We start from the raw sequence: 27007 nt of genomic DNA, 5'->3' as shown, positions 1-27007 counted from the left end.
AAGTGACTGAGCTTGATGCAGTCTAGTTGCAGACATTTGTGTGCTGTGTGTGTAAAGTATCTGTGTGTGTGTGTGTGTGTTTGTGCTGTGTGTAAAGTGTGTGTGTGTGTGTGTGTGTGTGTGTGTGTGTGTGTGTGTGTGTGTGAGAGTGTGTGCACTTGGCCAGCATAGCACGCGCTGTTCCTCCAGCTGCCTGTCAGAAACAGACATTCCTGTGGTTTGATGACAGTGAAGGAGATGAAGTATTTTTGTATCATAACGGCTGTATTTCTTATTGCAGTAGGAAGACGGGGTCCTCGCCCTCCTTGTTTACCAGCATGGGGTTTTTTTTTTTTTTTTTTTTTTTTTGTATTATGCAACGCTCTGCATGCCGCGTCGTTACACAGCATCAGAGTTGCTGCCTATGAATCAATGTCAGCAGGACAGGTTGGCTTACAGAGACACTGCAGCAGCCAGGCATCTTCTGCAGCATCCAGCTATGTGCCAACTGGCACCGCTGTCCCCACCCCTCTCCCCCAGGGATGTCACCAGTCCTCCCTTTTCCCTTTCAGAGTCTCACTTGTGTATATGAATTTGAACACAGGGAATGGAGCGGTTGCAGTTTGATCCAAACGCGACACATTTCTCATCCAATGCTCTGCTGCTCGGTCATCTTTTTCTTCTCCTTTAATGTCCAGTGGTGATGATGTCATTGCAGCTCCTTTTAACTGTCTAAACGCCGCCCCCCCCCCCCCACCGCCCCCTTCCTCTCTCCCATCATTATTGCAGGTTATCTTTGCTCTGTAATTGGGTCATTTTCTGGAGACGGGGTTGTAAGAGCTCGATTTCCGAGCTAGACGTGCAGAAACAAAAAGGTTGTGAGATCAAGGTTATATTTTGCCCACACGTGTATTATGCCACGAGCAAAACACATCTGACGTAACCGAGAGGAGGAGTGGAACCCCCGGCGTCGTCTGTTGAAAACGGATGACCGAGCAGCTGTGGGAGACAGGAGTGAAGGTTAAGGAAGGGTAATGAAAAGAATACGATGGTGGGGTATTTTTGCCCCTGGCTAGTGCTGCCCTACTTGCTGCTGCATGATGCAGAACTATATTTTCTCTGAGGTCAGAACCAAAAGTAGCAGCTTTTACTGCACCATCACACTATGGTAGGGCTGCTTGATTATGGAAAAAAATCCTAATCGCAATTATTTTGGTCCTCACGATTATTTAACACGACTACTCATTGACTTTTGGAAAGATGTTGCATTTGTTAAACTTAAAAAAAAAACAGTGGAACAGTTAAAGAGACCCTATTATACTCCTTTTCAGCGTCATATTTGTACTCTACACACTAGAATAGCTTTACATGCTTTGATGTTTAAAAGACATGTTATGTCTATACGTCCCATTGCTTCAGCTCCTCTGCCTGAAACACTATGGGCCCTGTCTTGCACCCGGCGCAGCCCGGTGCAAAGCCCGACGCAAGTGTCTTTGCTATTTTAAGGCCGCCCAGCGCCCGCGTCGTTTAAATAGCAAATGCACCTGCACCCATCTTTGCGCCCATGGGCGTGCTGGTCTTACAGGGAGGTGTGTTCGGGTGAATTCTTGGCATATTGCTATCTTGAGGCAGCGGAAAGTTAGCCTGGAAATCCAGACCCAAATCCGAAAGATTAAGGGTCTGGCAATGAGTAATGAAAATGGCCCAACTCAAGGGGCGGCACCAAGCATGCATTTGAAAATCTCACTGCACGCAATTAGATAACACTACGACCAATCACAACAACCACCAGTGGGTTTTCACTAAGCCCCATATGCTTAACTACCAGCGGAGCTAACTGGTAGATTAAACTCTCGCCGTATCTGGTCGGCAAAACAGCAAAAACGTCCTTCTCGCACAGGAACGATTCGAGCGCCGTCTTCTGTTCCTCTTTTAGATAAAACGCCAAGTCTAACTCGTTCATTGTAGCGGCCAAAGTGGTTTCAACTACTGGTGTTCATCCTTAAGCCATCTTGCAACGTTTACTAATGACTTTGACGTTCTGTTTAGCCTCTGGCCCGCCTACATCAGATACACCAATGTGATTGGTGCAGCTCGGCTACAAGGGCATAGTTAATGAGCATCATTTATGAATGCCAGAGTGGCTCGCTAAGCAAATTCAAATTGTGCTTTCGCGAGAACTCTGGATTTCCAGGGTAGCGGAAAGTGATCGCGCCATTGACAAACAAAAACCTGGTCTAAAGTCAATTTATTTTAATAAATAATAATTTTTGTTATTTTAACAGTGCATGCGCCTAGGTTTATGCACAGCGCACGCACACTATGCTTGTTACATACACACAGGGAAGTGCAGCAGCACACAAACATGCAAAAAATTACAAATTAAAAATATTACGGTGAAAATACGGCATCATAATAGCAATGCGCCAAGGTCCAAACGCGCCTGGCTTTTAAAGGGAATGGGAGATGATTGGTTTATTGCATGTTACACATGAATTAATGAAGACACTAAGTACAACCCTTTTGAACCATGCGCCCGGCACACAGACCCTTTTTTCCGCCGCCAAACTAGGAAAAGTGGATTTGGACACGCCCTAAACGCACCTGCGCCATGCGCTTCATGCCGTTACTTAAAGGCTGATTTATGCTTCTTTGTCGAATCGCCGGCGTACCCCCACAGAACCCTCTGCGTCGCCACAAACCCCTCTCCGAGCCCTCCGCCGTAGCTCGACGTGCACCCCAAAAAATGTGTAACTTTGCGTCGAGGCCACGCAGACCGCTAGGACTGTGATTGGTCAACTGGTCCTGTGTGTTGATAATCAGTGTTTCAGGCAGCCTACTGTGGGGAGTAGCAACATGCTAGTTCACTGACATAAGCTTTGCAAATAAACTCAGACATATTTTGGTTACAATGACGGGGTTATCCGTTTGTAAAGTCAGTGACGTTTTGAAATTACTTCTTTACTTACTTTACACTTCGCCAGCAAGCAGTACTTTGTGGATAGTTTGCTTGCTAACATAACATAAACTGGCTGGCAGACACCTCGCAAATAACCTCAGCCTTATTTTCTGGTTACAGTAATTAGGTCGATGGATTTATATTTCTCGATACTTTTTACAAAATCAAAGCAAGAAAAGGCCGAACAAATAATATTTTAGCATGACAGTCTATGGGGTTTGCCATTCTGAGTACCGTTTCGGTGGTGAGCGACACAGACAGACTTATCACCCCCTAGCGTTATGGCGGTGAAATGCTCTGATTGGTCAGCTGGCCCACTCTGTAGTGATTGGTTAACCAAATTCAAACTAGCCACTGGGCAGGCTGTGCTTGCTCATGCAGCACCTATGGGCAGCATATGAAAAACTGGGCTGGCATCCTCAATCAGTGACATCACTAATTAAGGAATTTTAAAAACGGGAATGTAGCCAAGCTGTTTTCAGACAGTTGAGAAAAAGTGCTGTCTGTGGGAGAGAAAGCTCCATTTGGAGTGAAATGGGTTTTTTTTTTTTACTTTACACATCTATTACATACCCCAAAAAATGTATAACACACTAAAAGACGAAAAAAAAAAAAAAAAAAAAAAAAATAATAATAATAATAATAATAATAATAATAATAATAATAGGGGCTCTTTAAACAAATGTACAGTGTAAACACCTTTAACTTCATTCAGAACCTAGACAAAATAAGAGTTTACTTGCAAAAAGTAACATGCTAAATAATAGTTTTTCCCGATTTCATTGTTTTCACGTTAGGAGCCGAAATCCATTAAAATTTGAATAGTTGCACAGCCCTACACTGTGGTGTGTCAGGTCAGGTAACTCTGGCTTACACAAACTCTTTCGCCTCCTGTCACCATCTCTGTCCTCCCGGTCACTGTGCAGGTTTATCTCTGTCTCCCTCCCCACCAGGCTCTACTGTATCAGAAGACACAGAGAGATATTGTGCTGTGCTGAGTAGGAGGCAGCGCTCATGTGATGTTCAAAGGGGAGGGGGGGGGGTGAATAGCTGTCATTCATAAGAAGGGGGCCCGTTTGCTCGGCAGCTGCCCTCCGCTCCGACTTCAGACACTGATCCTGCCAGTCAGCTGCTGCCGGCCTTCTTCCACAGCCGAACTGTTGTCCCCTCGACCACAGGGTTTGACATATTAAACATGTTTGTTGTGCTGTGATGAGGTGTGGCAAATGGGATTAAATCCATGTGATGAAGTGAGAATAAGCTCTCACCGTGTTAAAATCTAAATATCTGAGTAGAAATTGTAATTTATACACAATTACTTATTTACTTTAGCCTGTATTTCTCCAGAAAATGTGCAGAAAGGTTTCTGGTGTCTGATAAGGACACGTCATCTGTGAAAGTAGAGCCATACGGGGAAAGTTAATTACTATACTAAATTCAAAGCAAGCAGGAGAATCATTGTAGATTTTTCATTTTATAGAATGTAGTCTTAAAACTAAAAAAGAAATACGGCAATCAAGTGTTCACAACGCACCCTTTTGCACACTATATGTAGTTCAGTGGCAGAGGTATTTTGTTAAACTTTATAAAAGCGGCCCGGTATGCTGCATCCGATCATCTGACAGCGCTAATCCCCTGTTGGCAGACACTGGATCTCTCTGCACTGCTGTCCTGCAGACCTCCGCCTCTGGATGTTTTCAGAGCAGTCAGCAGCAGTAGCAGCAGAATGCAGCTCTGGCAGGACAAGCCAGGCATCTGCTAGTGCGAGTGTGTACATGGGGAGAGGAGACTTCTGCAGGATGAACAGTGAGACCATTTCCACGTAGTGCATTTGACCCGTCTCCTGCATCAGAACTGTACTTTTGTAAATGAATTGCTCTTGGGAGGTGTCCACAAGTGCAACAGCAGTGCAGAAAGAGGCAAGTTGGAAAGTGTGTTTGTCAAACCCTTCATATGGAGTGAATGAGAAAAGGGCAACACATTCTTAAATATGTTTTTCTATGCATGTACAACACATGCAGTCCTTGTACAGTCCGTTTACATTCCAAAGTGCTCCAGAATTGGTGTTTTTCTTTTGAGCTGTACGATAATCAGCAGATAATCCTGTTAAGCTATTATTTCTCTAATAGCTTTGTTTTGGTCAGCAGATGGACACTGCAGGGGTGTGTTTTGTCTGGTCTGGCCGTTCCATTGTACAACGGTGTTGACTGCACAGCTGACCTGCACAGTATTGTTTATGACATGTCATTTGTCTTTTAGTCCATGTTCTCAAAATGTAGCTTTTGTTAAAGATTTCCTGGGTATTTGCGGAAGTAGATATTTTATAACCTGACTCCGCCAGATGGATTGCTTCGCATTTGCTCGGCATATCTGTCTGGGAGCTTACCGTTTTGGGAAGGGTTCGAAAATACTGGTTAGCTGATTGGATAAACCATCTGTCTATCACCAGACGGGCCAAATCAACCAATCAGATCAAACTCTTGCCCAAACCAGTTGGGAGAAGAGCAAAAACATCTTTTCCTCCAAGAAAAGCCTCCAGTGCCGTTTTTTTGCTCTTCCTTCAATAAAGGAATACTTTCTAATTCGGATAAAACGTGTGCGATAGCCACGCTCATCTCATCCGTGGAAGCTGCCATGTTGTTTAGACTGAACAGTCGCTTCTCGTTGCGTCACACCTAAACCCGCCTCAAAACCAACGCTGATTGGTCGGCCGTTTGGCGAACGGCTCCAAATTTTCTCTATCTAAAGATGCCAGACTGATCTGCAAGTGGAAAACTGGAGCTCGCGAGATCAGGACGGTCTCACGAGGCTAGATATTTTATTGTTGTAGCACAAAAGTATCAATGCTGTGACCCCTGCAGACCCAGTGTGGACAGGCTTTAATTTAACAGTGCTCTAGAGATTAACTATAACTTCTGTTTCTGATGACATCTAAGGAACAAACACGGTCCACTCTGAAACAGAGTTATTAACATTCTCAGCGTCTCCGTCCATCTTGTTTCCATCAGACAATTTGCTACCCATCACAAACGACTGCACGAATACAACATTGCGCATTTTCATTCTCATCTGAAGCGGATTATCTTGGGTCTGTGCATGGTTTATGAAAACTCCATCCTGTTTAACAACTTGTTTTTGGCCTCCGTGTTCCTCCTGAGCTGGAAGTTAGAGTTGTATCTTAACTCATCAACAGACAGTGAACCGCAGTGTGCTGTGGTCAGCATACAATGAAGGACCACTGGCGAGAATAGAATGGAAAACTGAAAGGGTTGAAATCTCTGTTTTCTGTGCCTATAATCCTCCAGATTCAACACCTCTTCGGATAATCTGTCAACATGTGTTGTTTCTTTTGAAAATATCTGAAAACCTCACCAGGTGGGTTTGATTTTGGATATGAGGCCAGTTAGAAACAGGACTTTTGGGGTTACTTTCTGGTATCTGGCAGTCAAAACACTTGGTTAGCTGTCAGCAGCCAGCAAGTTAATGAATTTAGCAAGCACAGAATTGTATTGGTAACCCTCTATAAAGAGCTTTTCTCGGCCTCAGGTTGTATATATTTACATACATTAATATAAAATGATAGGTTATACGTGCAGTTTAGTGTCACAAATTATTTTCCAAAAAGTGAGTGTCCCAAAGCTACAGTCTGTGGGATTATGACTGAACGCCTCTAAGGCAGAATCTCTCCCAGACGGGCCCTCGATTGGGTACGGGTGAGCAGAGCCATTCGCGACCGGAAAAGCGCCGTAGCCTAGTGTTTATAAAATGAGTTTTGAGGGGTGGGTGTTATACAAGTAGGCCTAGTAGGCTTATCGGGATTTATTTAGGCTACAGTGTAAATTGTGACAACTGTGTGTATTAGTGCCGTGAAAAATGTTTTTCATTCTGTTTCACCACAAAAACTCCACCTGAAGCCGTCTATCCCTCTTTCCAGACGCACCAGTCGCGCTTGGCGATGGCCAGCGGTGCACTCCATCGCATTCGCGATTAGACGACGTCTCGCCAGCCACTCCAAAGTCGCTGTCGGTGTGGCGAGTTCGGGAATTAGCCTCGTTAAATTCCACTCCTCCCCCTTACTTTGATCGTCATTGAGGACCTCGCAATTTGCCACAATCGTTTCCGAAGATGGGGTCCCCCTGCCATTGTTTCGCTTGTAAATAATGCTCTTTTGCAACAACATTGATTACTTACTATAAAACACCAGTTAAACAGCACAGGTGGTTTACCAGGTTCATAATTAATTAAGGACATTGTATGGGGAATTAGTGACACTAAACTGCACGTATACCAAATGATAGATAGTGTTGAGGTCTGTCAGGAATAATGGCAAGGTTTGGACCCAAAATGCAGAATGAAGAATGTATTGCCAAACTTACAATGAAAGGTGTCCATGGATAGGCAGGCAAACATGAAAACGATGCAAGACACCGAGACCTGAGACAAGGCAAGAAAACACAGAGAGTACAGAAACAATGTTCCGACATGAGACAAAGACAGCCCAGAGACTAAATACACAGGGTGTAGACAGGTGACACTAGGGATCAGGGACAGGTGAAAAAATCAGGGTGAGGCAGACAATCACAAAAGGCAAGAAAACACAAGGCAGGAAGTAAAACCAGAAACAGAGTACAATGTGCTATACAAATAAAGCTGCCTTACACAATAAAACAGGAAACAGAACATACACAACCATGACAAGATAGTATGAAATGAAGATTCCTAACAAATCAGAACCAGAAACGCAAAAATGCACGTAATAGCTCAATACACTGATTTATTTAGATTTTATATTTTTTTATTTTCCTCTTTAACAGATTTCTTCGCTGTAACAACTGAACGGTCCATGAGCTCATCACTATAGGGACAGATAGTCATTGTTGTTTCCATACCCTGCCCCACTAAGTCAGTCATGGCTCTTATCAGATTTTTGACTCTAAAGGACTTGAGTTAGGTGTTCCACTTTCATTATTTCATTCTTCATTCTAATTCTTAATGTATGAATGTTGTCTTTGGGAAATTGACACTTGTTCAGGACACGCTAAAAGAGAACAAGACATTTACACAACTGAGTGACGTAGTCTAATGAAAGGCAAAAAAGATAAAATCATAACTACTGGAGATATTTTAAAGAATTGACAGTTTTCTCTGTTTAAAAAAAGAAATAACAGCTTTCCATTAATATAAAATAGTGGCCTGATGTTTAATTATGAGCTGCATGCTCATGGGACTGTACAAGAAACATATGGGCACCACATGTGATACGCTGCTGACTTCTGTATCAGATTTCTATTAAAATACACATGGAACATCCACAGAAACACTGTGGATATGACAAACATGTTTGATTTAGAACAATGACACACACAGGCAAAAACAACATGAACCATGACTGTGACTATACAATGCCCTGTGTGAGAATGCTTGTGCATGTAAACAAAGTCAACAAAGACACACAAAAAAAAACATTCTAAGCCGGTTGGAGTTTTATTCTCAGAGGCTGTGGTGTTTCCAATAGACAAAGACACATCTGCTGTAGTTTAGATCACAGTCTGTTGGAGAGATCCAGTTCCAATAGATCTCCTACTTGGTCAGATGTGTTGTCTGCTACCCGCATGTCCTTTGTTTACAAATGATCCCCCAAACCTATTTCAGATATGGGGGCTTTGGCAAGAAAGAGGTCAGATGGCAGTATGGCTCGAAGAATGTGGCAGGTTTGGGCACATTTGTAAGTAATGAAAACATTGACACAGTAATAGATCATTTCATCTGACCTCCATGCTAACTCTAGATCATAAAGTAGGTTACGTAGTGTAAAATGAGAACAAGCAGCCCTTAGTTATACAGTAGTTAGCCCAAATGTGACAAGAGGCTGGTAATATTTCCCAGGTATCCAAAACTTCACGGCTCTACAGTAGCCTTAATCCTGCACACTTGGCTGGCACACTTTGGCGGGACTCTCCGTGAATGACAAGGCAAAGGCCACCTGTAGTCCAAAGCTAGCAAGTGCTGTTTCTATCACTAGGGTTGATTCTCAACAAAAATCTCCCAAATCTGGCAGCTATGGGACCGGAGCCAGTGTTGTTTCAAAGTCTGTATCACCATCGATTTGTTTGCCCCTTTACCTTAACAAGAGCCCAACCTACCCTGACCCCAATTAATTGTGGCTGTGACACTTATCATAACCATAACCTAACCCCACCACGAAGGGCAACACTACAGGAAACACATGGAGGCAGCAGAAAGACTGTGACACAAAACCAGCTCACATTTGGTCCTTTGGTGCTAAAACACAGCCGGCTACACCAACATACAGCTGCAGTTGGTCCAAATCTGTTAGCTGGGTTATATTCAATTTGGTAAAGTTCTGTGAAGTTTCAGCAGACTGCTTTTCTTGTTTATTTAGGATGTCCTATTGGTTGGCAATGATGAGAATGTGCATATATTTATATCAATGTGAGGTGAATATATGGTTACTCACCAGGTTTCAATGAATTATTGATGAATTGTATTCATTAAAGCTGCACTACTCAATATTTTTTATGTTAGCAATGGATCAGTAGCCATTAGTAGAAGTATTTTTATGCGCATTTTATAGTATCGCTTTAAAGCTGTATGGAAACAGAAAAATTATATTTTATTAATAACACTTTTTGTTTTTACGCTAGCTTGAGGTGGTTTTTGCCTATGTCAGAAAAGAGTTGATGCGTTAAATGAGATATAGAGATTATTTAGCCGAATGTGTTCTGACATTTAACTCACATGACTAGATCAGCTGTCGGCACCTTCTCGAAAATTCCCATACCTTGTCTTTGTCTCTGGACAGCATGAAACATGGCCAATACCAGTTGACATGGAAAAACAATTAAAACTTGCCCAAGTGAACCAAATTTCTGAAGACCTCTTAATTCTTCACCTCGTAGATGTGTTAGATGGCCATGGCGTCTAGTTTTGTGTCCGGCTTGCAACCTCTACTTCTTCTACTCTGTTTCCTGGCGGATTACGGCCATGCGGAGCATATAGCGCCAACTTCTGACAAAACTACGCTGGAGCCTGGTTTATTCGCTCTATACCCGGTTGATGGAAACGCGCCTAATTCCCATTTCTTTTTTTGATGTCATTGAGCTTAGTGTTTTGGTTGTACAGCCCTTAATCTAAGAGTTTTGGTTGCAGAAGACAGCTATTTTTGGTTAAAAAAAATCTAAAGTTACCTGCCTACCACAAAACAGCAGTAAACGACTAACTGGTGAACATAGTGAAGCATTTAGCAGCTAAAGAACTGGATATTTTTCTCAGGAAATGGAGGAGACCAAAAATAGCGCTAAAAGGATAATCCATTTTGTGTATTTGTCCAGAAACACAATTCCAAACGAATGCTAGAGGCTTCATGTCTGCTGGATGTGTAAATATGAAAATGTTTTGCTAGCACGTTAGCCATAACAACTTTATAAGACGATGTCAGTTTTGTGTTTACAGCTAGTTACGCTGCCCCCAAGTCATAAAGCCAAAGAAATACAAAAAACATTGCAGCTTCAATTACTTTCTTTTCAAAAATATGTATGACTGTGTGTGTGTGTGTGTGTGTGTGTGTGTGTGTGTGTGTGTGTGTGTGTGTGTGTGTGTATATATATATATTGCTGTCTGTGTGTTGCAGCAATCTGTACTGTACTTGTAGCCTACTTTATGTGAGCACAGGTAAAATTGCATAAGTGTGTGATTGTGCTTGTGTCTGGAGTAGGTCAGCAGGGAGTAAAGATCAGAGGCTTACGGGGCAGAGAGGCAGAAAACAGGATACGGCAGCGCTGAACATGAGAAGAGCGAGAAGGAATGAGTTACACGCCTCAACACATACACAGACCAGGGGGTGTTGGCATTAAGTCAGACATGGGGTCAAAAGTTCATAAATAGATGCAACACACATTTGGACGTATGATTTATGTCCACACAACAGAGAGGGAAGCGAGTCCCAACTGGACTTCGCTGCAGCTGTCTCCCTGGTTCTTCTTCCCAATCCCACCAGGATCAACTTTCAGACAGGCGGTGTGTCAGTCACACATCAACCAGAGTCACCAAATTATAAAACAAACTTTCAGTAGTAATACTATAGTAGCCTAACCCTCAGATTGATAAATATCACTACTGAGGTTTTGACACAATCATACCAATAATACTATGTATTGTTAGAGATGCTTGTCCCTTAAAGGTCCCATGACATGGTGCTCTTTGGATGCTTTTATATATACCTTAGTGGTCCCCTAATACTGTATCTGTATGTGAATTACAGCCACTAGAGCAAGTCCCACAATGAACTTTCCTTAGTATGTACAATTTCTGTGTCTGAAGCTATTGAGGAGGTGAGAGGGAGGGGCAAGGTAGAGGGTGGGGGTGTGGCCTTGACCAATTGCCACTTTTCTCGTTTGAAAGCCATGATGTCTCTCTCTCATGGGTGGGCCAAATTCTCTGGGCGGGCAAAGCAGAGAAAGGGGAGGTAACCTTGCTTGTTATGACCTCATAACAAGCAGATTTCAAAACGGCTCATCTGAGCTTTCATTTTCTCAAAGGCAGAGCAGGATACCCAGGGCTCGGTTTACACCTATCGCCATTTCTAGCCACTGGGGGACCATAGACAGGCTGGGGGAACTCATATTAATTAACTATTTATTAATGTTAAAAAACCTCATAAAGTGAAATGTTCATGCCATGGGACCTTTAAGTTGCCTTCAAACAAGTAAAGCTAAAAAAACTTGGAGGAAAGAACATCAGCGTACATATTTCGCAACTTGTCAACTCTGGAATACGATGAACATGACCTCACTTAAATGCACCTTTATTACACTGACACTAAAGGAACCTGGCATGAAGCATCACATTACTGTAAAAGTAATTTACTTTAAGCAGTTTGTCATTAAGTGGTCCTAGCAACACAAAGAAATAAAAAATGTAATTCATATTATTTGCCTGTCCTTACAGGCAAATCCCAGAGTGTTTTTAAAGTGGCTTTTGAAAAGCAGCCAAAGAATGTCAAAAATCATTTGTCATCATTTGTAGTCATTTGTATTCTTTCAAATCTTTATAATACAAACAGATAAAACAATTCTTATTTTTCACTCGCGGCTGACTTGTGTGTCCTTCTCACTTTTCTCATCTTGGGCTGGGTTTCTTCATCAAAACAGTACTAAACACACACTCACGTAACCTAGTAACCATCCAAAATGACACAACTGACTGGTGGACTCATGCATATAAGCTTGGCAGGGGACAGTGCCGTTGTAAAGGCCTTTAGTGATGAAGAGTCCCAATTGAATACTGGATTAAAGAAAGCCTGTCTGACAGGGGTGGGGATTCCAGCTGGGCACTCATGCAGGTTCCATACCCGAGGGACAGGCCGAGCGTGAGCAGCTCTTGGTGGGAGAACAGCAGGGATTGTACAGAGAATAATGTTCATCCCATTTTCATAATTCACATCTCTGTACTTGTACTTCCTTGAACCGGTTGAGTTTCGGCCAACCTGCCACATGGATTGCGGGAATCTTCTTTTCCCCAGATGTTTTCTGTGTAAAGTCCTATTGAGTGTGGTTGGGTATTCTGGGTGTGGTTGGGCTCTGTTTTATTCTTGGCTTCAGTGAATTTTTCCTCAGCAAGGGGACAATGGGTTCACTTAAGCTACAGTACTTAACAGTGTGCACTGCTACAACCCTACCTGCTTGTCCTATATTGACCTTAAAGATGCAGTAGGTAAGACTTATTAAACTAACTTTCTGTCATAATTGTTGAAACTGACCCTATGTGTCAGTAGAACTACATGAAGCAGGTAATTCAAAAAAGATCTGGCTCCTCTGGCACCACCTACAGCCTGTAGTGCGATTTGCAAAAATCCATCGCTCCCGGTTCAGATGCACCAATCAGGGCCAGGGGTGTGTGTCTAACTGCATGTCAATCACTGCTCATGAACACAAATTCATTCTCCCTTGTGGGGGGAGGGGCTTAGGAGGCCGTTTTGGGCTTTAGCGGAAAGAGGGGAGGGACTGAGGAGTTGTCGATGTTCACATTTTTTGGCTAAGTCCTGGATCTTCACAATCCTACCTACAGCACCTTTAAGTTATAACAGGGTGACACATGGTAACCCGCTAACTCACACATGACCACAGTAGAGATGACTACAGGCAGAGATGTGGACTGGAGACTTGGACTTGAGTCGACTCTAGTCACCATTTTGATGACTGCAGTTAATGAATCGAGACTTGACTTGAGGCATGATAACTCGGATGACTTTTGTGTATTCATAAGTTTGAATGTTAGCTGTTAAATATGAAATAATACAATTTAATGTCACATTCCTGTCTGACTATCAAGTATGCTATGCAGCAGCAGCAGTGCAAACTGTGAATCATGATTGGATGACTCAAAAAGCTCCCCGGTATGTGATTGTCATGATCGGATGAATTGAAACTCCTTGCTATGGCAACACGAAACATCGATCATCAATAAATAAATATAAATATAATTAACACCATCAGCTTTATTTTGGGTGTAAAAAATAAGTGACTTGATTTGGGAATTGACTTGCCTTAATTAAATACTTGACTTGACTTGACATAACCTGTGACTTGACTTGCCCAAAAAAAAAAAACTCAAGACTTGGACCAAAAGACTTGAGACTTGCTTGGGACTTGAGCAAAGATGACTTGGTTACAGGATTTGGAGTTACTCAACTTGCTGTTCCACACCCTCACCGGATGACAAAATGATGGGATGCCTGCTAAGATGAGTGTTGTTCTTTTGGGTGAAATCCAACTTGTATACAGGACATGTCACTGTAATTATGTTCGAGCATTCAATCTAGCTGCATGCCACCGTGGCCCCTATTTGATAGATGAAGCATAATGACTTAAACTAAAAGGAAAACTGTTACCGTTATGTACGGTGAATATAGCAACCTTTGCTTGCCTCTCTAAATGATAAACTCTGTGGTTTATTGGGACGGGGGGGCTGACATGAGGTCACAGCTAAGAGCTGATGTCAGGACAAGAAATTCAAACCAAATGTGATTCACACACACACACACACACACACACACACACACACACACACACACACACACACACACACACACACACACACACACAATCTTAAGGTGCTTACATTTACCAGAAATGCACAGCTCATAGAAATGGCAAGGCTCTCATGCCAATATACTGTCCACCTACTAAAAATGTGTACTAAAATACTACTTTTGGTAAATTGATAAAGAGATGCCAGTTTACCAGTTTGCTTTGATTTAGTTGTTCATGTGCATCTGATTGCATTGTCAGATGTTGCTTCATTTTTTCTGGATTGGAGTTTGACTCAAAATTAGCCTTAAGTATTTGTCCTACGGAGCCAATATGCAGAAACTAGGCTACATGTATTATTTGGCATCTGGAAATTATTATGCCATAGAAATATAAGTTATGAAAAAAACAGCATGTAAAATGACAATCTAGAAGCCACCATCCATCGCAGTTAGCCTAACTGCACTTTCTACGGCAGTCAGCCAACTAGCTTAAGCAAGCTGATGAGATAGCCACTGTCCGGATAGCCAAAGATCATATTTCAAGACTCATAGTAACCATAATCATGACTCATCATTTGCTTTAGATTCATGCCAGCAATCATTTCAGAAGAGAACGCATCATATATGTATTTTAAATCTACCTTATTTCAGAATAGCTCACTCTTGAAAAAAAAAATATTTTGTGTCGCTTTCAAACACATAATTGCACAGAAATGCAGTTTACATACATCATTTCTAGATGGTTTTAATAGGCCTTTTCTCACTAAAATGCTTGTTTTATAGCCTCACTGAGCCATGTTCAGTATTAATGTATCCAGGCACACTGCAGCAACCCAAATGTGCCAGAGGCCCTTCAGATCAAAGTAATATTTCATACTTTCGTGCCTCATGAGGAGCCAAGTCTGTAGAGCCTCATCAGGCCAAGAAGAAAAGCGGACATGACACACATGGCCTCTTCAGTGAGGTCATGCCTCAACTCTGGGATTATCAGAATACCTGGACTCTGACGTGATTCTCTCTTCTCTCTCAGCTGCATTTTCAGTCGATCTGTTTTTCATTTTTACAAATAGATACATTTGGCTGCAATGGTGTTGGCATTGTGCGTGCATAACACTTGCTGACTGCATAAAGAATTTGTTTCAAGTTTATAGGATCTTTTAACTTCCTACAAAGCTATTTATGTTGTAATCCGGCCACAAAGTTTTCAACCAAAATGTAGATGTGTACATAGCATTTGTCTTCATTTAGAACGGGTTTTGCTTTTTTAGCGCTAATAATGGAGGGAGCTGTGCCAGCATTTAGCCTTTCAAAGGCCTCATGCTCTCAATAGAAACGCCACACATATTATTCTCCATGACCTAATTTAAATTGAGAGCATTTGTCTTTCTTGATTAAATGAACTTGTGTAAACTAGGAAGTACTCTTATTTAACACCCAGGCTTTTTCATATCTCAGACTCTTACTTGATCGGTTTAAAGTCTTAATCTATGCATTCCTTTTCTTGCTTTGTTTTCTAGTGGTGTCTTTGGTGATAAATAGTCATGATTGTGGTGTTTTGGCTTCAAGTGATGGCCCTGTTGGTCCGTCAATCATTTTGTACAGACATTTAAGGTTCCCAGAGGATGAATCTTAATGACTTTGGTGATCCCCTGTCTCTATATCTAGCCCAACCACTAAGGTCGACATGTGTTGGATAGATTGGCGTGAAATTAAGTACTGACATTCCCCTAAGGGTGAACTGTACTAACCTTGATGATCCTTCACTTTTCATGTATGCCAGCTTCAAGTCAAATTTTTTAATTTGTTTTATGACCAAAACACCTGCATAACTTCCCCATCAGCCTCAGTGTGTTTAGTAAATGCTAGCATGCTAACACACTAAGATCGTGAACATGGTAAATATTTTACCTTAAAGGTCCAATGTGTGGCAATTTCTCCCATCTAGCGTTGAGATCATAATATCGCAATCAACTCTCTCGCGCCATGCAGTTCAAAGTACGTATTACAGCTACGGTAGACCTTCACACTTTTTTCTGATGAGGCTGGTCTCTTGCTCTTTTCAATATCCTTTTTCTTTTTGTGGGCAAAGAAGAAGACTCCTGTTCCTGAAATTTGGATTTTGAATATGTGTGGTCCTCCAGGTTTCCTTCTTCAAACTTGCCAGGTGCTGGGAAGCTACGATACCCATCAGCAGCATTAGCAGCACCTGTGAGTTTATCATGTAACAGCAAAAAACACGAAAAGCGGAGCAGTACGTCCTGTATGTCCCTTACCGGCTAACGTATTTCAAGATGGCGCATGAATATGGAGCGTCTACCCCAGCTCATGCGAACGCAAATGTAAAATTTCAAGCCAATAGCGAGCGTTTACAGGAAGTACAGCCAAATCAGCATGGCTGTAGACACCTGCCAGAGGCTACCAGTGCTGTGTCTTTCTGTAAGGGTCTTTTTTGGTCTGTTAAACATTGCTGAGATTATGTTAACCACCTAATCTGGCTCTCAGTGGTTAGTTGAATGTGGTTCGCTAAATGTTTCTATCATCATGCCCCAGATTATCCCTTCAGATCTCAGTAGTAGGTATATGTTGTAGGTGTTGAGAGGAAGGACTTGGATGTTAATTTAAAAAAAAAGTGTCAGGAGAGCTTAGAGGCCGAGGCTTTGTTTGTTTGATCCCCATCTATGCTTGTGATAGAACAAAGCGCACAAAACACAAGTGTTGGCAGTGGGATGAACGAATGGCTTTGAATGTCTTGTCAAGGAGTGACAAAGCAGGGCAAACGGCAGAACAAAAGCAGTTTTGTTCCTTCATAAGATAAGGTACTCTCTTCCTTTGAAAAGATTGCTGTTTAAAAACCACCGCTCAATTTCATGTTTATTAAACACATGGTTTATGAAGATAATGCTTCACATGATTGTGGGCGGTAAAGTGGCGACAGTGACCACACTAGTGTGTTGTTTGTGGAGTTTCTACATGTGTGTCTATTTCTCAGAGTGCATGAAGTGTAGCACAGTGCACAGAAAATACAATGCATTGTGCGTGTGTGTATGTGTGTGTACGTGCGTGTGTTTTTGTCGAGAGTTAGGGACAGGCAGAAGGGATGAGCTCCCCGTTCTCCCAGTCTTTGTGTCCCAGTCGTTCATTACAAGCGCTCTTTGTGCCATCCCAGAGATCACATGTCACAATATTTGAACAGCTGCATACGATGGATGTGTGTTTGCTCTTTTCCGTCGACGCAGAGGGCAGAGATCTGGTTTGATAAGATGGGGAGTGTGAGAATTTGGAGAGCTGAGCAGTGAGAAAAAGAGAACAAGAAAATATGGTTTGGGATTCATGTCTGCCTTCTCTTCCAGTACCGGCATTGCATGTTTAAATACAAGATGAATGTGGGCACAATTATAAACCATCAAAAAGAGTGACATGTTAGAATCTGCCCCAGGGTGAACAAATCAGGTCTAAATAGAGCAAGATCAATTTGTTGCTATAAGACACCAGTAATGGCTTGTGTTAGAAACCCTGTTAGGAGAGTCATTGACAGCTCCATTCATGCTGTCATTTCTCATTTGCTCCATTAACCCAAAACGTTCAATATTAGAGCTGGGAACATGACATCTGCATGTTCTTACTGTGTTGGGTGAATGGTGCGCCTACAAAACTTTAACCTTATTATATTATCTTATCGGCCATCAGTAAAAAAAAAAACACTTAAATGTGCAATACTAATATAAACACTGCTATAAAATGCCATACAGAGAACATCAGTGTGTTTGTAGTTACAGGATATTCAGTGTAAGGGCTCAAATCTACCCAAGGCAAAAATAAACTCTGAAATAACTTGAACCCTCCAGACACCTTCATCTTGCAGACGTGTCCTGTTGTGTTATTAACTCCCAGAAACTGAGTCCGAGCCTGAGGGCTGACAGCAGGAGGCTGCTCTACAGTAGATATGCAACACCGAGGGATCTGTGACAAATAAGCATCATCACAGGAACCAATACTGGCCCAGTCCCAGCGAGCATCTTAACATTGTACAACTGATGGGCTTGTCTGTGGAGACTCAAAAAGAACTGTTGATAAGAGCTGAAGAAGGTAAAATACTGTCTGTCTCTTGAAAGCTACGATAGCTGCTGTTGTTGTGATAGTGAGCCTCCTGCAACAACAGTGGTCATTGATAACAGTGGACACCAAGTATGGGAATGTGTCTGTGTGTTTCTGTGTGTACAGCTTGTGCTGAGGTATTGGTTGTGCATGAATGCGTTATGTGTCCTTGTGTGTTTGTCTACGGTCTCAATGTAAAGCCAGATTTGGTCTCTGTCCTTGGGCTGTGTTTGTGCACAGAGTCATTGTGAAAGCTGCAGAACGTGGCCAATCATGGCCACTTTGTATCAAGTTCAAGACTCGTCTGAAACCCTGACCTCAGCCCGTTGTGGAATTGCTGAGTCGACATCCGCCCATATAAGTTGCAATTGCAATGCAAAGCGGGAGCTGAAAAGCCTAAAACTAAACATTGGATAAACAGTGTCATGTTGTGGGTCAAGCACATTTCAGCCTTGATGCAGAATGAGAAAACAGCACTTCAGCCCAGCTTATGTTGTCTGTGTGATGAGCCCAAGTGTTTGATTGGAGATGGACACAATCCTCCTGCCGACCTCTCAGAGTAGATGTCTGTGCTGTGCTGTGATTAGTACTGAACTTTGAGGTCATTGTGTAAACCGCAGCTGAGCTCGGCATTGTCTCTGGCTGTAACCAGAAAGCTGTGTTTACTGACTACTGATTACAGTTAGTAGTCTGCTTAGGCTAGCAAGTATACAGCAGCTTCACAGCCACTGTGAGAAGAGAGGGGAGGAATGGAGTGCATGGAAAAGGGGGCAAAAGAGAGAGAGAGAGAGAGAAAAAAAAGACAGAGACAGAGAGGCCACCTTGGCATTGCAGAGCAGATTCCAATTTAAATTATGGTCTGGTCACAAGCACAATCTGTTTAGAGTCAGTGTTTGTTATGAAAAGGCCGGGGACTGCTTAACTAAACCCTCTTTGCCATGCTTGGCAGGTAACACTGATGGCACTTAAAGGTCCCATGACATGGTGCTCTTTGGATGCTTTTATATAGGCCTTAGTGGTCCCCTAATACTGTATCTGAAGTCTCTTTTATATAGGCCTTAGTGGTCCCCTAATACTGTATCTGAAGTCTCTTTTATATAGGCCTTAGTGGTCCCCTAATACTGTATCTGAAGTCTCTTTTATATAGACCTTAGTGGTCCCCTAATACTGTATCTGAAGTCTCTTTTATATAGGCCTTAGTGGTCCCCTAATACTGTATCTGAAGTCTCTTTTATATAGGCCTTAGTGGTCCCCTAATACTGTATCTGAAGTCTTGTTCCCGAAATTCAGCCTTGGTGCAGAATTACAGCCACTACGAGCCAGTCCCACAATGAGCTTTCCTTAGTATGTGCCATTTCTGTGTCTGTAGCTATTGTGGAGGAAGTGGGGGTTAACATAACACAATACAGGGTTAACATTACCCAGTCCCAAGGGGTTGTTATGACCAGTACCCATGGGTCAAATAAACCCATTATTGTGTCGGTGCTGTATTGACCCACGCTGGGTGAATTTTCAGTGACTGTTGTTGTGATGACAGTAACGTGTCAAATTGAAAATACAACTTATATCATATATAAGCATTTACTCATATACCACATACTTTGAAAACATTTATGTATATATGCTTTACATTGGATTGACAGAGGTGTCACCAGATATTTGTGGTGTTTTATATTCTCAATCAATCAAATTTGCTTGCTTCAGCTTTTTTCACCGAACATTTGCTTTTTTTCCCAATCCAAATTATTGAGAAATAAATCTCTTTAATATGTTTATGTTTTGAGCAGGAGAGTGTTATATACAGTAATGTGTCTGTTAGACAAATAAATACCTTACTCATGAGCATAATAAGATACAAATTTCCCATGTGAGTTTGAGTTAAATCAGCTGAGTGTTACTATTACACAACTGGACCAGTGACGTGTCTAAAACAAGTCCATTATCATAACAAATGAAGTTTTTTGTAATGAGGTTAACATGCAGCATATGCTTCATGTAGACTGGCTCTTTGTTGCACAACATTTGATTTTCTCACTGCTATCTTGAGAGTTTATTTTTGTGCTGTAGATAAAGGAAAGGAACTGAACCATTAAGTAAACATCCATGCTTGGGTAGAGTATGACCTTGTGGTACAATGTTATTCAACTTACAAGTTATTAAACCATCTAATTCCTTGGACTTACATGCAATTATCCATTTCCATGCTCTGTTGTGCTTTTTTTCCTTTCTACTCTGCCAGCCAGCACATTAACTTCAGTAGGGGCAGGCTTGATGATTGATCTTATTAAATTAAGATTAAGTTATATTATGTAGAAGGGGGAAAACAGTATGAGTAAAATAGGAATCCAGCATACTTCACCAGCCATTAGAGTAAATGGAGCATGTGGTTAATCTTTAATAAAGGTCTAAATGAGCAGAGCTAACACCTTCACCAACTGCTTTTTCCTGTGCATGTGTGAGAAGACATTATGGGCTGTTGAAATGTGTTTGTATTTGTATGCCTGTTTGGGTATATATAAACACAGAACTGAACTGAAAATTTCAAGATGGTTTCTTAACAGACAGTGGAAGCCCAAACTTTCTTGCACGTATACTGTAGTATATTTTCCCACAAAGCTGTGTTGTTCTCCTAGCTAAAAATGTGACACGCTTGGCAATATCTTAGCTAACAAGGCTCTGGATTCTCATATCATATCATAGGACAGGAAGAGAATCTTGTTGCCATGGTAACGGATCATATTTAAAGCCTTGTTTGTGCCAGCTCGAGGGTGAGTGCAGTGATCTGTAGCAGGCTGACAGTCAGGGATTGGTTAGTTAAGGTAAGTCCGTAATAACAACGTACTCATGAAAATTGGCTTGACTTTTCATAAAGACAAAGTCGCAGACACAAAGCAAACTCACACACAACTGCACAACTGCGCACAGGCACGCATTGATTTATTGAGTTAGAAAAGCGGTATTAAACTGCTGTTTTGCATTCTTGTGCTGCCACTTTGTAGAGGTGCTGAGAGAGTACATCAGATATCCTACAAAAACCACTCAAGGCTGTCCTGATCTTACTGTGTTCACTGTGAGACAGAGATCTGCTAAGTGAATTAATGTCTTGTACATCCTGTTTGTCTTCCAGCTGAGCTATGGAAAGACCCATTCTCCTGATGAGTGCATAATAGTACTCATCAATAGTGACTGTGATAGCCAAATCATGTTTCAATCATGTCTTCTCTGGGTGTAGAACTACAGCTTTTAGGAAGGTGTCCTGTAGCAAAAATGAATCCTATTAATGAATATATTAATGGGTTGGTTCAGCTAAAAATAAACAATTTTTTTTTAATTTACCCCCAGTGGTATCTTGCCATGCAAATACTTTTATTAGTGCAATTTTTAAACTATACACTATGTTTCTGAGATTTCTGCCACCAAATAAGGTGAATGGAATGGAATTTCATTAGTGGTACGGCCCGAGAAGAAGTCCCAATTAAGGTGTTCACAGTAAAGTCTGCATTATCCAGAGTATCAGGGACACAGATTCTGGACAGATAGCTTGCCGTTGATTTCTAAGCCACATTAGCATCGTGATTCTAAGTGTCTGTTGATGTACAGTAATACTGTAGTCTGAAATACCTCAACAACTACAGTTTTACATGCATTGCCATTGTCCCCCCCCCCCCCCATATACAATAACTTTGGTGATCCCTTAACTTTTCAACCAGCAGCATTACTTTGTCCAATACTCTTTTTTTCTTTTTTGTCCAAACACCTGCAAAACAAATGACAATTCCCCTCAGCTGCACCTTAACACCTAAAGTTAAGTTTAGCTAAATGTTGTGTAGTGTGGGCGCCTGGTTAGCTCACCTGGTAGAGTGGGCACCCATGTGACTCCAACCTCCCAGCTATGTCGAAAATCCAGCTGTTCCACTGAGCTGCTCTCTCTAGAGGTCTGTTGCATTTGTTTTCGGGGTTTGTGTGCTTTTCTTTTTGCATCGTTTTTTATTCGCAGCGCATTTGTGTATTTGGTTGTGTTGTGTGTATTTGCATCGCGTTTATGTATTTGGTTGTGTTGTGTGTATTTGCATGTGTTTTCTGTCGTTTGCCCCTGTCTGCCACCGAATAATACAGTTAAAAAACTAAATCAAGCACAAAAGTATTGTTTTTAGCAAAATTGATATCAGCCTAAAAATAAATATATTCTCTTGCTTTGCTGTTTATCTTACTTAGATTTTATAAGACCAATCATTTTTGAGTGAATCTAAAATCAAGTGACTGCAAACCTTTTATATGCTACTTCAAAAACTTAAATGGAGCTGGTTTAAATAAACATTTTTAAAACTGCACTCAGAACAACCAAAAAACAACCAAGAACAACCAAACGGGAACGTTGTGTGGAGGTACAGTGCAACCACAGGAGAATGTTTAACCTTTAGGGAACCAGAAACTAATGTTCCCCAACGTTCCATAAACATTCTGTGTTAGTGGGGTTAGGCCTTTCAGTTTTTTGTGTTTTCTGAAAAACCTGAAATGAAAATGACGAAGGCCATTGTTTGAGGAAGGTGACGATATGAAATATTTTATTTAGACACCTTCACTGCTCAGCATGGTAACCCATTTAGAGTCAATCCAAAGCAGACATCTACAGCAGTTCAACTTTAATCCTAAAACACCCGGAGTCATTACGGTCACAGCCATACTTAGGCCAGCAGCGTCTGTGTTGCTGAGGATCAGGAAGGGGTCGGGGACAAAGGGTCACAGCCTTGACTTTTGACTCTTTTAACTTCTAGGGAAGGTTGGATTTATAGCCTACCATGCCAGCAGTCCACGGACACAGTAAATGGGGGAGCAGTGTGAGAAATGGTTCCAGTGTGGACGCACCCTGACCACTGCTGCTGTTTAAGTCCTCACTCAGCCCTGGTTTGAGGTCTCCTTTAAACACATACAGTTAAATTTAGACGGGCTCAGACTGACCACAGACACAGCCAGACCTCCTGAAATCTGGCCTCATTGGCTGCCCTTTTTCTCCGCTGCCTTGTGTTTTCACTCAGTAGCTTTTGCTCACCGGCTTTGATAACTCTGTTGGACCCCCTACCACCGCACACAAACAAACAACTCTCTTTCAACTCATTTCTCCCTCTACCCAGCATGCCCAGGGGCAGCCGACTGGAGCTGATATACAGTACGTAGTGTTTTCACAGTGTTGGCGCTCATTGGTCTGGAGGAAATGAAATGTTCAAGTTACAGAACTGGCTGGGTTTATGTTACTGAAAATACTGATGTGATTCTGGGAAGACCGTTTTCAAATATCACTTGTTTGGACTGAGAGGGTTCATAATGTGTTCATCTGTGGGTTTAAACAATTACCTTTTTTTTAATAAAAGCTGAACACATTCTGCCTGCCTCAGTGGTCTGTCTTTGCTGTGTGCTTATTTATTTGTGGGCATTTGTTAGGTTCAGTTAGTGCTTCTGTTTGTGTGCGTGCCATTTGTTACAGTGCAAGATGGTCCCCTTGCATCTTCCCCTAATTCGGTTTCTTACACTAATGACTAAGCAGCAAGAAAACCACTTTGCTCCAGACTGAAATGTCTGAACAACTATTGGATGGGTTGCAATGAAATTTTGTACAGGCATTTACAGACCCCAGAGAATTAATATTAATGATTTTGGTGATCCCCTGACTTTTCCTCTAGCGCCACCAGCAGGTCAAAGTTTTCTATTATCTGGGAAATATCCATCAGCGTCAGCTGTACTTTGTGTTTAGTGCTAATTAGCAACTGTTAGCATGCTAACGCACTATGAGATGGTGGCTCTGCTGTGACTAATGCCTCATTTACATGGTTCGGCCCGACTCGACTCACTTTGGTACCAGGTCCTTTTCTCTATTTTTGTTTTACAGTTTTCCAGAGGAACATCTGCACTTTGTCAATTGTACGGCTTATGTGGATTTGCGGGCTACCATTTTTTAACATCTTGGTCGAGTGAATACAAATTATGGAATAATGTTTGCAAGTGGAAAGTGTCAGATGCTCGAGGAGTAACCCTGCTCTGCAGTAGAAAACCCTCCTCCTCTGCTGCCCAGTGCTCACTGGCCCGTAACAGTTTCCTGATGGCAGGCCATTAACATGATGAAACCACCTATTAGTATCAGTGCTCTCATCATCCCATCCACCTACTCATGCTCACAGTGAGAGGGCAGAGAGAGAGAGAGAGAGAGAGAGAGAGAGAGAGAGTATGTATATAAGACTTGATGGAGAAAAAAGTCAGTGACAACCTCAATATGGGATAATAACTGACACAGTCACTGTCGGAGAACTTACTTTAACCTGCGTGAATCTAGAGAGTCATATATCCCGACCACCGTGCGCACATGCAGACACAAACATGTGGACATAGACACTGTTCTGTTCCCCGAAGAACATGCTGTAGTATATACTGCATGGAAAATGCATGTATAATGCTTAGTGACATCTTTAATTTTACATTAAAAAAAACAGGCCCAATGATACATGGGAAGACTGAAGCATAGGGAAAGCAACTTGTGACCTCAGAAAGTCTAGCATTATTGAATTTTATTTAAAACAATTTTAACCCCGTGCAGTGTCTGCTCGGTGTAGAAAAAACAGATGGCTATGGAGACAGCGGTGCATGTTTTATTAATGAAGCTCACTGGCCACTTATACTGTAGCTTAGAAGAAAAATGGCTGCATAAAGCTCTGGTTTCCTTTAAAGCACGGCAGCCTCTGTTCCACAGTAGATGGGGATAAGAGAAGAATCAAGAGCAAATGGAAGTAAAGACAGCAAAACAGTTAATTGTTTTACAGTGAAAACACTGTATGCATTGAATCGTCTTTTAAAAAAAAAAAAAAAAAAAAAATATATATATATATATATATATATATATATATATATATATATTGTTTTTAATTATTTTTTAATGGAGAGAAGGGAGATTTTTGTTTTATTTGATAAATAAATGTGTTTAAATACTTTAATACTTTAATTTAGACAGGTTACAGTGAAGGGTGTATTTCTTAAAGGTGCAGTAGGTAAGACTTATACAATTAACTTTCTGTCATATTTGCTGAAAGCAGGTAATTACTATTTAATATTACTACAGCCTGTAGTGCAATTTGCTAAAATCCACCACTCCCTGTTCAGATGCTCCAACCAATTCATTCTCACTTGTGGGGGGGGGGGCTTAGGAGACCATTTTGGGCTTTAGCAGAAAGGGGGGGGGGACTGAGTAGTTGTCGATGTTCAAATGTTTTGGCTAAGTCCTGGATCTTCGCAATCCTACCTACGGCACCTTTAAGTGGTGTGTATAACTGCTGCATTTAATGACACGCCTGAGGCTGGGAGGTGTCTGGATTTTTGTCCAACTGAGCGTGTCCACATTTCATTTTCAATTTTTGTCCATCAGGAAAGGATGGTTACACACACACACACACACACACACACACACAAAGAAAACAAACCTAGATTAGTGAGACATATTTCAGAGTTGCTAAATACCTTGCCAAGGCAATATATGACATCAGCTCAGAAAAACCAGCATTGGATTCTCCCAGAACAAGATCATTTCTCATCTCAAGCAGAACTGGAGCTAGCCCAGGCCGTTACACAAGAGTCTGGACGAAAAGCCTGGACCGTGATTACTCATGTCATCGTTGGGAATGAGCGTGAAATTGACAGAGACCTACTTTCCCTCAAACGGGATGTAAAACACTCAAGCCTTTTTCTGAAACCTGTCATTGCCTCGATGAACATGGAACGTTTTTTTTTTTTCTCTTTCACTCAACAGCTAAATGTCGCTTTCATTGCTGCAGTTGTTGCCAATTCTTTTCTCAACTTTCAAAGTCTGTAAAATGCTTGTAAAATGTATGACTGCAGGAAGCTAATCATTATGCAATTATGGCACATACGCTGTTCAGCACATGCCCAGTTTCTGTATTTTTATCAATGTTAAAGCTACACACAAAGCTCAGTGTTCAACGCAGTATTTATGTAATCTCTTTATTCAGGAAATACATTCAGGTCATTTCTGGATTGTATGTCTCAGTGACCGAAGGTTCCATTTTTTTTTTACTGTTTGAATGTTTGCCTTTGCATGCAGCAGGCCTGTGAATGTTGCTGTGTTTAGGAGTGTATAGTAGCAGTTATGCATCTGTCTGCTTTCTGCAGTGTTATAAATAGCTCCCTGTAGGAGAGCTTGAAGTGTGTGGTGGGCCAGCAGGTCAAGCTGCCACATATCGCTGCTCTCGTATGTCTTGTAACACGTTTCTGCATTCTGGCCCGCCGTGGCAGTTTAAAGTGCTGGATTTTAGTGGCAAACAGTGTGGGGACAGCTGAGCCAGAGCCGAGCCCGCCACCTCACATCAGCAAGCCAGAAGTCCTAAAAGTCAGTCAGTCAAGTAGAATCATCCTTGACAGTCTAATAGCTCCACTTCAGCTCAACTCCACCTTAAAAAGACGCCCATTGTGTCTGTGTGTGCATGCAGGCGGCCTGAGTGAGGATCCTCCCCCCTCCCCGGCCCATCCCTTCCTCCCTCCTTCCTTAAATGCGTCACACCAATCAGCGCCCAGGGAGATACATTCACGTGAGAGTTGTCTCTCCTTGGTTACCATGACAACCAGCACTGGTCCAGGCAGCATCTTGCTGTGGTGAGAAGAAAGGGGGGGAGATACGGCGGGAGGAGAGGCAGAAAGAGACGAGGAAGCGGAGGGAGGAGAAATAGAAAGAGAACAATTCCCAGCCAGAGGAAAAGCTTGTGCCTGTCTTCCCTCTATACAGTGAGTACTTTGCCTTTATTCTCCTCCTCCATCAGCTTCATCCTAAGCGAATGAATGAGATTTGATGGCGTCCATTGTCGTCTGTATTTGGTATTGTGATATGTCAGATGCCTTTGAAGATTTCTGGGATGACATCATGTGTAATT

At 41.9% G+C, this 27007-nt stretch overlaps 1 protein-coding gene across 1 annotated transcript in view; it reads left to right on the top strand.

The window, feature by feature from the left end:
• mical3a (microtubule associated monooxygenase, calponin and LIM domain containing 3a) overlaps nucleotides 1–27007 on the top strand; it is a 121139-nt gene that overhangs the window by 406 nt on the left and 93726 nt on the right. The window lies entirely within an intron of this gene.

Source organism: Perca flavescens, chromosome 8, assembly GCF_004354835.1.
Source record: "Perca flavescens isolate YP-PL-M2 chromosome 8, PFLA_1.0, whole genome shotgun sequence".
Classification (NCBI taxonomy): domain Eukaryota; kingdom Metazoa; phylum Chordata; class Actinopteri; order Perciformes; family Percidae; genus Perca; species Perca flavescens.
This window is presented reverse-complemented; position numbering and strand designations above follow the sequence as displayed.